Raw genomic sequence first — 15,029 nt, 5'->3', positions numbered from 1 at the left:
TTCGTGCTACAGCTTGCTATAGCACCCATTTAAATTGGATGTACGTAGTCCTTTTTGACGTACAGATTTTTATATCGAATACCTTCGAGCCAAACGTCATTGTCCAAACTAACAATACACAGCTGCAGCGAAGCACGTTTTTTATTTTAGACTCAACTTTTCTTCCTAATTTACGTTAGTGCATATAAATGTAAAAGAGGAATTGGAAGCTGTCTTTATTTTTCTTCTTTACTTCAATTTTTTTGTTCACGGGATTTGGTTAAAATTTCATTGGTTGTAAAACAGATTCCCTAAAATAAATATCGATGAATACCGAATGATCGAATGGTTTGTGTACCATTAAATGATGGTAAAAATGACGTAGAAAAAAAAACGGATAATAAAATGCTGATTTATTTTGATATATGAGAAAATATGAGGTCGTGACATTGCACAGAGAAAAACAAATTCTTGTTTCCTGAGAAATGCTTAAACTTTTCGTTCCCCCTTTTTCCCGCAGACTGTTCACACTTCTGTCGCGTTGAGTCAAAAGGACTTGTTCGCAACTTCTGCTTAAATCCAGTCATTGCGACCACCAGGTAGTACACAAATAGTTTATCTCTACGCATATTAAAATGAGAAGCGTGTCTGCGTTGAAACTCGGATGTATGAATCGCCGCATGATCGTTAAACGCTAAAAGCCAACTTTCTCCAAGCTTTCTGACCAAATTAACAGAGTAGATATCTATAATCAGTCCTATCAACAAAACGGTCGCGTGATATTCACGTGTCATTTATTGGCTGCTGAGCAATGCTCATGAAAGGAACAAGCTCGTAGCCGACCCTCAACGAGGATCCTCGGTTCAGTCGAATTAACATTTTTTCAGCAAGCAGCTCTGGGCATTGTCCTGTCCGTGTGTCGAGCACGTGCACTTGTTCGGACCTACCGACTGGTCTCGTCGGAGCGACTATGCTTTCTGCTTTCCTCAATAGGTTATGAGCTACCCGTTGCTCTAAAAAGCCCCGTCTTGAAACGCGTTGCTGGCCGCGCTCTAACACTGACGGTTGGTAGTTTAAGTGGCATCTCGGACGAGATACGTCGATAGCTTTTCCATAGGTCGGCTCGATTCCATTTGAAGGTGATCGTGCGTTCAGGATGGGGTGCAAAGGCTGGAAAGAGTAGCGGCAGAAAAGAAGCACCAGAAGCTCGTCCAAGCCGCGTAAGCGTTTCTCTGAAGGGGAACCGGCTTCCTCCGTGTAACGCGGAGAGCGCGCTTCTTGGCAGCGTACAGGCCGCCTGCACCAGAATTAAGTTGTCGGAGAGATAGAAACCGAGCTGGCCATGCTATCGCAACACGCGGATCGTGGCGTGCGCCCACCACCTGCACCAGCGGCAGCGGCGGCCTCGCATCAACTTCTGCACAGCGTCCTGTGAGAAGCGATCTGCGCGAACCATCGCGACGTATACGCGCCGTCGCCGAGACCCGTTTCCTGCAAATCGAACTGCAATCGAGAGATGTTCGCCGCAGATTTCTTCCTCCGAGCTCGAATAAACGATCTACTTGCGACGGTTCTCTGACGCTGCGTAAATTTCGTCCTTGCTGGCGTCGTTTGCTCGCTCGACACTGCTACGCATTTGCAACGTTTGCGAGTACATCAGTGTAAACGCGCGGTTAGCGGCTGTACTTTGAATAACTTGTTTGATTTTCATTTCTCTGTACTTTATTTGATCCTTGGAGAAACCTCCTTGTAGGGAAGGAGTTTGCTCGGATAATCGGAGTGTTAAACTCGTCGATAAAAAATCTTGTTCTAATAAGAAGGACGAATGGAAAATAGGGAAATAAGCCATGACAAGAAAATTACGACGTAAATATTTGACTGATATACTTGTACAATCGGAGTCTGCTCAATTATTTAGTTAGACTTGTAACTTTCTAGCGTAAATTTAATTGTGATATAGGAAAGGCTATTGTAAGTTGCCAATGTAGAGAATGGCGGTCGCTAATGTCCATAAGCTGATGCGATAATAAATAAATGAAGGAATAACTGTTTTGTTCTATGAATTTCAACCAAATATGATATTCTGATAAACAGATTAAAATACAAATTGATCTAACTATGCTTCGTTCTATTAATTTTTGTTAACTACAATTTTGTACCGTACAACAGGACTGTTCATTTCATTATACGAAACTGATTTCGTTCTTGCTATTTCATTTTCGTCTCTGTGAAAACGTAATCACGATGCTGTATCCAACCAATACAACCGAATGCATCCCTTGTATTTCGTTATTAGCGAAGATTTCTAACTTCTGCGTACACATTGCACGCTGCAGAAAATTATGTAATAGAGAGCTACACGGAAAGGAATATTACGTTATTATCACTGCTACTTGTTTATTGCAGCAGCTACTGCATCGTTACCTACACAAATGTATTAAATAAAAATACAATTTTGGAACCTGTATCTCGCAATCTGGGTGTTTTCGTTGGCGAAAAAGCAGGAAAATAAACAAATGAAATTTTTTATTGCGAAAACATATTCACTGACTTTCATACACGTCCACGCGTGTATCCCGTAACTGCATCAACTCACGCCGTACAATATGCATATTGATAATATGAGTTTCATTACAACGTAAGGTTATTGTTTAATTCACGTTTTACTGTTTGCTCCCAAAGATCTCTGACGTTTAAAAATTTCTAGAAACGATACGGATTGCTTTATTCTATAATGAAAATTCTTCCTGAAACATAGTTATTTATTAATCATAATCAGTCAACAGTACGTCTGGTATTTACTTATAGCACGCTCATTGCATAATTATTTCAATTAATTCCGTACAGCATCATTATATCAGATCTCCGTATTTTAAATCACATGCCACGTATGTGATTTCCATAAATTATACTTCCACCCAGCGAATCTGTTAAAGCCTGATTAATATTATACATTTTCCTTTTTACGTTCATTCAACATATATATGTATGTATGTATGTATGTGTAGAATTATATTCTACCCCGAGGAATTAAATATTATTACCTACATATCCATTGAAAAAACTAGCTATTATCGCGATCTCGTACTTACAACTACCGCTCCGATCGTTTAACAACTGGTTCTTGAATACCTCTAAACAGATTCAGAAGACTCGTGTACTAATATTAGTTTTCCGTTTGTTATCGTTATTAAGTAGGGAAAAATAATATTACATATACACGATTATAGACATTATCCTAATTGTAATTTTCAATAGTTTTGTAAATACGCAATTTTTCTAACGAACAGGTAATTTTTCAAACCTCTACTCTAAGCATATTTTAATTCGTGATAAAATTATGGAAAGCTGATTCGATGTGAAAATAGTGAAACTTTCATTTTTTAGATTAAATGCAACACGAAATAAGGTAGCGTTAATTTTCGTTTTCTATGTTATTCGACTATATTAAAGGCAATTGCATAAATGATTAATCGTATTTCGATGGAAGAAATACAGAAAAAGAGCTACGTTCTCTAAATAAAAATTTAAATCTAAGGACGAATGAAATTTCATGAAAAATTATAGGAAAATATTGTTCTAGAAAAGTGTATGGAAAAATTATTAATATAAGATGACAACGAAAAAATGCTATCTGCGTATTTAAAGTGTCAGAAACTAATTATTTATATCTTTCCATTAATTTACAGATATTTCCTCGTTTAATTATTATATTTGAATGGACGTTCGTCCATGTATTGTACAATTATTATGTTTTATTAGATAGGTAACATTTTATATACATGACGTAATAATAAAAAGATAATAAGGTTAAGCTTATGTGAATGAATCTTCCGATTTAATATGATCCCAGAATATTCGACTAAATTTTTGAATAATTGCTTTAAATGGATGTTTTGCAATTATATTCCGATATTACAATTAAGTAAAGATATCTATTAATATATTTAATTCTTTCGTGTGTGCAAATGAAACATAATTTGTTAGACGGAAATGTAATGCACGTATCGAAACATTTAATTACCGAGACAAAATAGATCAAGTTTATATCGCGTTGCGTAAGTCTGTGCAAGTTATGAACAGATACAATCGCTGTTTCTGAATAGCAGAATGGAATGAGATTTTATAATAGATCTTCGGGTACCGGTAGATCGGCCAGCATTTCTGTCACGGATTAATCGAACGATAATAACCGCGATGCTGCGGCACGTACACGTTCTTCAATTCAATAGCACAATCTGATGAATCTCGTCGTCCTCTGTCATTTTGTCGTGATACTCACACGTTGAAAGTACCAGCATCGAAGCTGTACTAGCAGAGGAATTCCACAACTGGTTCTGTTATTCCATTTTAACAGTGTCAAAGTATGCCAGATGCATAGAAAAGTTTTTATCGAATCCTGGTACGTACACGAAAAGTATTTATGTCCTCGCAAATTGTATTTGGCGAGTGAAAAAGTTCACTTTCGCGTGGTAAAAATATATCGACCATTGCACTACCTTCGATCATTCCTTCAGTGTAATTACACAAAATTCGCAGAATGGAAACGAAACAATCTCAAGCGTACAAGAACTAAACACAAAAATGTCCAATAAAGAATGTACAATCACTATCACCTGGTTTCCTTGCCACTAAGATACAGCAGGAACGAAGCTGACAAAGAAGCTGTCTCGCTGGTATTTTAAAATGAGCTATACCATTCAAAAATGCAAAGAAATCTATTAGACACAAATTACTCGAGAGATGAAAAGAGAAACGAACAATGGAGTTTGTGTAATACAACTTATCGTGCAATATACAGTACTCATCGTACGATAGTACAATAGTATTGTACGATATACAGTACTCATCGTACAATAGTACAACAGTATCGTACAATATACAGTACTCATCGTACAATATCGTACTCGTATACACTACATGTATAAATGTGTGCATAAACGTATGCGTAGAAACGTATATTAAAATTACCAGTTTTTTGTAATTGTTCGTAACCATAAATTCCTGGTTACGATTATATCTTAATTAGCTTCTTAAAATCAACTAAATCGACTACGTAAAATCTAAAATTATCCACTTAAATCAACACCTTTAACGTTTTAATAAGATCGATTACGAAAAGGAAAGCATTTTAAATAGTTTCGAAACCTTAAGATGTTCAGCCTGTTAGTTAATTACTTTCTATGTACGACACCCACACATGGAATAAATCTTATTCTTTCGAGTGCTTGACGACATCTACCTGTCTGCGAGCAATAACTGGCAACGGCCACGAGCCAGTTACTTCAATTACTGCTTTCATTACTTTGCGCGCTCACTCACAGATTGAATATATTCAAGCAAGAGTGCACTCAAGAACTCTCGTTGTAGCAATGGCTAAGGTAGCTCGTAACTAGTGGATATTTCCTCTCTCTCTCTCTCTCTCTCCCCCTTTCTCTCTCTTTCTCTCTCTTGCCTTTTTTCATGTATTCTCTTTGTTATAATTAATACTTTAAGGTAATTTCAAGGAACAAAAGTGCTTTATAGCAAATCGAAGACAGCTTTAGTAGCAGTGAGTGGCTCAACAAAGAAATAATTATGTAAGGCTGGCTCGATAGCAGTATAAAGGCAATAAGATAAAGATAATATATATGTAACCGAGTTCGATTTCTGCGCTAATAAGCTGAAACGAATAAATTACTACATAAATAAGTTCCATTAAATAGAGAAAGATAATGAGTTTGAAAGAAAGGTGGAAAACTATCGTTGTTTGCTAAATATGCTTTACAGAGTTCAATCCGGACGATTCCAAGAAGCGAATATTTTTATTCTGTATATTGGCTTGTAACATAAATAAGTTCGATTAAATAGAGAAAGATAGTGAGTTTAATCGAACTTATTTATGTTACAAGCCAATATACAGAATAAAAATATTAGTTTCTTGGAATCGTCCGGATTGAACTTAAATAAGTTCGATTAAATAGAGGAAGATAATGAGTTTACAAGAAAAGTGGAAACCTATCGTTGTTTGCTAAATATGCTTTTAAAAGTTCAATCCGGACGATTCCAAGAAGCCAATATTTTTATTCTGTATATTGGCTTGTAACATAAATAAGTTCGATTAAACTCATTATCTTTCTCTATTTAATCGAACTTATTTATGTTACAAGCCAATATACAGAATAAAAATATTAGCTTCTTGGTATCGTCCGGATCGAACCTTTCAAAGCACACCTAACGAACAGCGATAATTTTCCACTTTTCAAAATTTCTACGACACTTTAGTTCGTCTATCGCCTCGAAACGTAAAAGTAACGCCAAATACATTTAACGAGTGTATTAGGAATATCGCAATTTCAGTAACAAAAGTATTCGTGAAGAAAGAATAAAAAAGATGATCCCGTTGCAACAACCATTGCAAGGATGACTATCGTAAAACTGGATAATTTGCTCGTCGCTCTCATGAAGAGAAATATCCGCGGCGTCGAATGGCACTCACGTCGTCGCCTTTTGCCGTGAGAATCATTCCAACCATCGTCGGCGATAATTATGTTACGCTCGATTACGTCCTGATTGTTCTATGAATATCAAGCTGCGGATAAACCGTGTTCTCGTATCTGTCCCGCAACTGTACTACATACATTATACGTCGGTTCGATTGCCACTCAGAGCAATGGCGTTCTTACTTCTGCTCGCTAATTAATTATCAACTTCCTCGTACGTCTTCAGCCTTCCCATTCCCTACTTGTTCTAACTACACGTGTCTTATCGAGATTGATTTTGTACATGCATGTGATTTGCATAAATTCAAGAATCGCTAGCGTTCTTCGGCAAACAGGTCGCGCGAGGATGCGCGAGCCACTCATCCATGACCCTCCGAAGCAAATATTTTTCTAGCGACTAATGAAACGAAGATTGCAATTCTACTTATCCTTCAATAAAATAAATCGTCGGTAATGAATTTTAACGTGGAAACGTATTACTGTTAGAATGTTTATTAGAGGATTAATCTTCTAATAAATAAAGCACGGCTACATTAAGCTTGAAATTAAATTTCCTTCGTTTATTTCATTAGGACTGAAGTGGCCATACAGCTTGAAAGGAAGTAATTCTGCATGAAATGATATCCCGGAAAACGTAGAGTGACTCTTTTTCATACGTAGCTTTATTTCTAATTAAATTGATCTGATGTTGACGCGAGGCAATATCCACGCCTACATCTGACAGATAACGCTGCAGTATCTATATTCTCATTTCGGTTTATTTCGATTATTCTGGCAAAGAAACATTCCGTAAATTCTCCTTAAGCTACTGGAAGAGCTAGATTATGAAAAACTATGAAAGTATCAGTTACTGTGCTAGCAGAAACGAACAGGACGTATAATTATTAAGGTAGAATGCGATAGATTTATCTCGAAAAATTGCAAAATCTGTGCTAAATGTCGAACATTGTCAGAATTTTCGATGTCGAGAGAGCATAAAATCATAGCACGTCAAATAGGATTTTTAATAAAGTAGCGCTCGGTACATAATTTTAAATGGACTATATATGTTATAGCGGGTGTAGAAAGTATTTGTATAGCAGCCAATCTTGCTAAAAACTTCGTAGAAATATATTTATCTAAATAAATAAGAACGAAAATTCATAATCCATAAAATGAAAGCATTTTAACAAACAAATGGAATCTACAAAATTCCTAGAAATCTTCAAAACGAATATCACCGAAGAAATATTATTCGTCCATACTTTTAATGAAAATAATTGAACGAAATCATCGGGCTAAATGAGAACAAAAATTCATAGTTCACAAGATGAATAAATTTTAGCAAACAAATGTACACATGCCTAGAAATCCTCAGAACGAATTTCACGAAAGAAATATTTTTCGTCCATATTTTTTCTGAAAATGTTTAGAAGAATCCGTATCCAGCAATATGTAGATACACGAAGAATTTAAATGCAGCTTCAAATAGCACAGAGTTATAGCAACATAGAGTATAACATAAAGTATAGCACAGTAGATTAATAAACAATCGTTATTAACAAATTAGATGCATTCATCATTTCCAAGTGCTAAGTTCACTCACACCTGGGTGGTTCTTCTAATTAGCAAGAGAGATGCAATATCCACGATAGGTGATCCTGACGTTGGTCCTTCGAACCGGATTCGAACTAGCAATCTAACGATTTAACAGTCTAGTAGATTGAAGACATTCAACAAGTAGTTATTACAGAAGTGACGTGTGGCGATTCGGAGATAAAAGCGTAGTGATAGACGAAGTGCGTGTATGAGCAATATGTGACTGGGATATCACGTAACCAGTCTTGATCCACTGGCGAACATCAAATTCATACGTGAGATGAGGAAGCTAAGGGCGCGGCAGATCTAGCGAATAGCATCAGTTGACGAGCATATGTCAGCAGCCATCCGATTAAACTATAATTACAGTTCAACACAGTCTATCAGACGGTATCGTCAAAGGTCCGTTTAATGAAAAATCTGTGTCAATCAACGAAGCGGATAGCGATCTCGTAAAATTAGTCGACGAACGTTGCTCGATAAAGAAGCGGCTAACTAGATCTAGCAAGGGCTTCAAAGAATCTGCGGCTACGATGCTTATGTGAACGCGTCAGAAAAGTGCATAGCCTGTTCTATACACAAGCAAATGAAAAAAAGATAAAAGGTTATCAACACTTCCAACTTCTGTTCAACGAATCGAGGCGACTATAAACAACACTATAAAAACAAACAAGCTATAAAATGCAGGAACACAGGTTTAAGTATGAATAAAGAAAAACAAAACTAACGTAACGTAAATATAAACATGGTACGAGAAATATGAATACATATAAAAAGTACATAAAAACAAGGAACGAATAACAATGCAGATTGGCTTAGAGTTTCTCCTGAACTAATTACGGGCCTTACGAACTGACACATCCAATCCTGGCATAAACAAAGGAATAGCGTTTGCAGATTAGGCGATAGTTAGACCTGCTACCTCTCTCATATGTTTTGGCATGTAAATGCTTATATCCTGTGTCTGGACTCGTTGAACGGACTATAGATACAACTATAGACCTTTGAGAAGAGTATAATAGGATTCAGAATAATAATAGACGTTTTGGTAATAGAAGATACATGGGAAAGTTCGTTAAAGTTTGGACACAGTTACAGTTTCATTAGACGCAGCACCGAGGAGCATGAGGAGAGAATATATATTATGGAATAGAAACTCGGAAGTGGAGTGTATATCATGCATACAACGCATACAAAATTTGTACAGTAGAACACACACTCATTAACAATGTCCTCAGTCAGAAACGACTTAGGAGTCAACCGAAACAGTTGAATCATTGATCCAAATCAGTCCAATTGTTTACAGTATTACATCGGACATAACTCGACACTCGCTCTGACAATAAAATCTCCATTTTACAGAAAAATCAGAAAGAATTCGTACCTGCACGTGATAATGATACGAACTAACAATAGGAAAGCAGCCAGAGGATGTTTCCCAAAGGAATACAGCTATCAGTGTGTTATTTCAGTCTGCGTGACTCGAAGTCAGAGGAACATTGTGATTGTTGGGAATTGCCAACGAATCTGATAAGAAATCAGGAAGGAAACACGTCGCAGATGAACTCGATGTGTAGTTTAAGGAACTGTTGGAAAGTTGCGAAATACAGCCACGAACTCGAGCAACTCGGGAATCAGTTGGGAATCTTGAGATGATTTACATACGAGTCTGATGTGAAAACCGATACAACTTGAATGACAAAATTATGTTATCTGAGAATGTTTAACTATAATTAGAAGGATTGTTGGCTTAAACGATGGGTTTTAGCAGTAACTTAATCCGATTTCATCGATGATATTAAATTATGCACTAAGTAATAAAATTGGGACATGGAGAACAAGAATGGATCAGTTTAGCGTGTAGTTAAAGTTATAACATTAATTTATTTCGATGTAAACTATTAATCGTACAGAAGCGAAGGAACTTACTTTAATGCAACTCACGTGAACCGATATGTAAGCTGCTGTACATTTCTGCAGATTCTCTATGCGGTTTTGAATAAAAAATTGCTGTTCATTCTCATATTTAAACTGGCCACTATTATCTTTACCAATATTAATGGTACAAATAAAAATAAAATAGAAAAGGTTTTAGCTAATTCAATTGCATTAGCATCTAAAGATTTCAATGGCATCCGCCTCAAAGAAATGACATATAATATAGCAATTTTACTGCAAACTTGTTAATTTAGAAGCATAAGTCAATTCGTCGCTTAAATAATTGACGTTTTGGATACGATTACTTATTTATTTATAGGTTTATCGTTCCTTAACGCATTGTTATTTTTATATTTACTAGCGAGGTAACTAACACAAGAATTAACACCAATTTAACAAAAATTAACTTGTCCTCTTCAATGTTTAATTTGGTGACTAAAAAGATTTTTAACGCGGCTCATAGACTAACTGATCAATTGATTTTATTTCCACCATATTACTTGGTTGGTAATGACATGAATCGTTGGTTAGCGAACAAAGTACAAAAATAACGATCGGATATTCAAATGAACATTATTTTTCACTCTGAATAGGAAAATATCAAGCAACAAAAACACTGCGAGTTTTTCTACAAACCGAAGCTATTAGCTGGAAAGATCGGTTTGCAATCTTTGATACGCAAAATGGAGATCTATAAATTAAATATCCGACTCATAGAACGCACACTTTGCCACAGTCTTGTCGAGACGAAGATACGAGGATGTTGGAGACATGTACGGCAGCAACAACGGCAATTCGTTGTTGGAATAAACGATCGACCGAACCATGGGAAAGCCTCGTTGTCGTTTGTCAATGCGGACGACTTATTTACGGTGACTTGAAGGAAGAACACAAGAGAACGAAAGAAAGAAAATACAAGAGGAGATACAAGAATTTAAGCACCACCTTCGCGCCGCTACACGTGTCAAAGAAAAGTGATGACCGCTTTTGCGCCACGGATCGTGTAAGATGAGAACCCGGTTCTTCTGCATTTGTGAAACAACGAAATTCTTTTTTTTGTAGACGTATTCGAAAAAATGGAACACATTTCTTGCAAAATATCGAGCAACATCTGCGAGCGTACACTTTCGTCCATAAATATTCCTTAACATTTACTAACAGGAAAAGAAAGCGAAATCATTAAACCTGTGGAGGGATGATTGGTCGTGTGATTTTAAATTATTATTATTATTAATATTTATTAAAATTACAATCAATTCTCGCGTTGAGATTTTAAATGACGAGATAACTTTTTGTTAACCTCTTCCCGTACTTTATCGAGTCAGACTCGCGATGAAGGTTTTGACCCAAACATAAATATCGCGAGTCTGACTCGCAACCAGATACTTGGGCCAAACGTAAACATAACAAGCCGAGCTCGCGGACTGTTTTTTGCCCGTTACGATCGTCACTGAGTGTTAGTTTCTACATTTCGGTTCGTATTGCGACTGTTTACGAGCATCGGTCTGGTCTGTTTAGCGCGCGCCGATGTCTACCGATTGGGCCCGAGTTTTGTCGAACTAAATGGCACGGGAAGGCGTTAAAATCGTCGAGTGTATTTTGAAATAATAAATAGACACAAAGAATGTTCGTTAAAACGCTCGGTAGTAACTGATACTCTAAGACTGTGTATAACTCGCTATTGAGATGGCACGTCACTGAGACTGATGAAACTGGTTTATTACGATCGCGTTCGTTTATTTAGACTGGTCGATACCATTCGCCATTGTTAGACGGTTCCACGTAGCGGCGACATTGTTTCTGCCCGGAGTTTTGTTATTATTACAGTATGTGTGTTCTACGATATTGATACTCTGAGGCACGAACACACGTAGCTCGATTTGTCCTCTAGCTCGTATGCCGCTACAAACCTCTTTTGGGACCTTGGACTTAAGAAACTCGTATGTTCGACGTAATAAAAGTCTTGTCAATTCTATTCATTCATAATTCTCAACGCGAGAATTGATTGTAATTTTAATAAATAAATAAAAGAAAAAGAAAAAGAAAATTCTATTCATGTTACAGTACCACACCAAAATAATTCACTTATAATTCTCAATGAGAATTGATTGTAAATAGTCTACCAAATAAAAAAAAATTCTATTAATAGCTGAATGTGTCCTTCGTTTATATTCACTGTACTTCCCGATGATTATTTCGATTTCGTATTATTAAATTTTTGGTTATATTTTCATTATTGCATCGTTCTTTCTTTTCAGGTTTGGCTTAGACAAATCGTCCAAATTAATGATTACTTTCAATTGAATAGAAAAACTATGCAGGTAGTAAATACTGATTTTCCGAAAGCCACATTGGCATGCCATATTCGACCAAGTATGCACATTATGTAACGCTTTAGAGGGACATTTTAGTGGCAGAGGAAGCTAGATTTCAATGAAGCGACGATGAAACAGGATATTAGGAAATATGAAAACATCTAAAGCCGAGGATGATTGTATCGGGCTACCTTTGTGGCTAACGCACAAGCTTCACCCCTCGAACCAGCCAACAGTTACGCAACTCGATAATATTGCACTGGATGCATGCCGCCGAAAAATGCAATTGCAAGCTAAAATAGATGCAAATATGGCAGCTGTATGCATCAGCAGAACTTTTTTAGCGCGTATAAAGTTACGGAACAATAGGGTGGGTATACAGAAAGTAATTGCTAACTATTTGAAATAATAGGAAAATGCTATGACGTCTCGTGCCTCATATACAGTAGCACGCGATGGTATTCGAACACTCCTAGGAACTTTTGTATATGTTATACGTAACATTTTGAAATCTTGTTAGCATTATAACGAGACACGACTCTCGTGATTATATTGATAAGACGTGAAACGGATTTCAGAACGTATATAGAAGTTATAAAATATTCGAAGCATACGTACGTTTCGTAGACATCTCAAGAATATTTTAATCAACTGTATATATGTATATACTATAGGATTTTATTATTTCTTTATTTAGAATGAATTAAACAGGAAACGATGGTTATTTAACGTGAACTAAATATAGTAATGTGCTACAACTAGGATAACTAAATAGTTAATTCACAACTCTCGTCATCACGATTCCAACGCTCTCTTTGACGACGCTGATGTAACATCAACCAAATCTCAATCCACAACAGAGACCTATTATACTTATCTATAATAAGTATTAACTTATTATAAATATTTAGCCATGTCACTGCGCCACGCCAGAAAAAATTACTGAAAATTCTCAATGCGAGAATTGATCGTAAATATTAATAAATAAAAAAAAAAAAAACAACAGAGACCAGGCCCACACATCAAGGACAAGATGGCATCCTGATGTCTACGCATCCTTGCGTACCCTCAATAGTCTTAAGGACCCACCAATAAATCTTGGCATTTTCATAGTTAACCAAAAACAAGCATCTTCTATTTCCAGTGTTCTTTACATTTCTGTTTACTATGAGAAGATACGGGAAAGTTAGTTTTCTCACATTCGGTATTTTCCGTTAGCAAGTTTCTCTCAAGGGCGGCTAAGACCCCTCCTAGTCCACCAGAGTTTTTATGCTCCAATCAAAAGTAATGTCTATCGCCCTCGCTTTCCTAACCAAAATCGGTCTTAACGAATCAGCTCATCTCGTGGCCTCAGACACACCCACCCCTAGCTTTCCTCCGCTACAACACGTCACTAAACATAACTCAGTCTCTATCTTTAAAACAGTCAACATCTTTTTTACCGAGTTTCTACTCTTAGACAGTCACGCACTTAACGTATCAGTGTAACTACGTTTTACATAAAGTTGTTGCAGTGAATTGTGATTTATGTGTGTTAATTCAGTGTGTATTCCATTGTGATTGCTGAATTCATAATAAAGTTTAATAAAAGCAAAATTGATAGTTGTTTTACGACTCAGCTATTTTATTTTATCATCCAACCCTCAAGTTTACGTGACACTGGCAACACTCTGACTTCTCAACTCATACTGACTGTTAATTCGTCTTTCTCCCTTAAGCATCCCTTTGTCCGTGACCATAGTCATGTAGACCTTTTTTGCGCGTAACTATTCGACTGAAGGACCGAAGACACAATGATAGGCCTGTCGGCACTTAAGCTTTCTCGCGACATTGTTTATGGTTCACCTGACATTTCTTACGCCATTTGTCCACGATACTACAATACATAATGCAAAAGTGACTGATACACTCTTCAACGCGTAGCTCAAACCGCTGTACTTAGAAACGTAAAAATTTGAACAGTATACCACATTTTTGACGTAGGCATGGGATAAGAAAATATTCTTGGAAATAAAGGGTGAAAAATGGGTATGTTCTTCTCTCAAAGCAAAGTATATCTCCATATCCATTAAAGCAAGAGACGTGACATTCGGCATATAAAGTCTTCGTTAAAATTGGACAAACACGTGTTTGAGGGTTTCTCGTAATTGAAATTCTAAAAGGGATTCAAATAGAGGCTAATAAACATAAATTTAAATATCGTGCGGGCGAAGCCGCAAGGCAGGTTAAGTAGTGTATTATATTAATAAGTTTAATATATCTTTCTTAAATAAATAAAATGCTTGTTTCAACTGATTCACTGAATTTTTGTAATTACGTTACTTGACAAGTATTCATATATATTTTGTGAACATATCTTTCTTGAACAAATAAGTTGCAATATATTTAGTGAGACTGCTTGTAGCACTAATTGTATATGTTTAAGAATATTGTTCGTGTTATATATTAATTTTCCATTAAGCATTATATTTGCAATAAATACATATCTTGTATCTCCTATACATATATACATTTTAGTGTTGATTAAAAATATTATTATCACAATTACCATAGTTGTGTCTCGTCACAGTGCTGAGGAAATTTCAAAGAGTCTCGTACAGTGCACATAATATATTCATAAAAAATGTATGTGATCTAATACTTTCGATCGAATACACTGTACCTATTTTAGGTCCACATAGAAAATTGTGAAATCATTAAATTTCATCGCACACAATACATATATGTGTACATTTCT

Source organism: Bombus vosnesenskii, unplaced genomic scaffold (genome assembly GCF_011952255.1).
Source record: "Bombus vosnesenskii isolate JDL3184/JDL3185 unplaced genomic scaffold, Bvos_JDL3184-5_v1.1 scf7180000016275, whole genome shotgun sequence".
NCBI lineage: Eukaryota > Metazoa > Arthropoda > Insecta > Hymenoptera > Apidae > Bombus > Bombus vosnesenskii.
Note: the sequence above shows the minus strand (reverse complement) of the source record.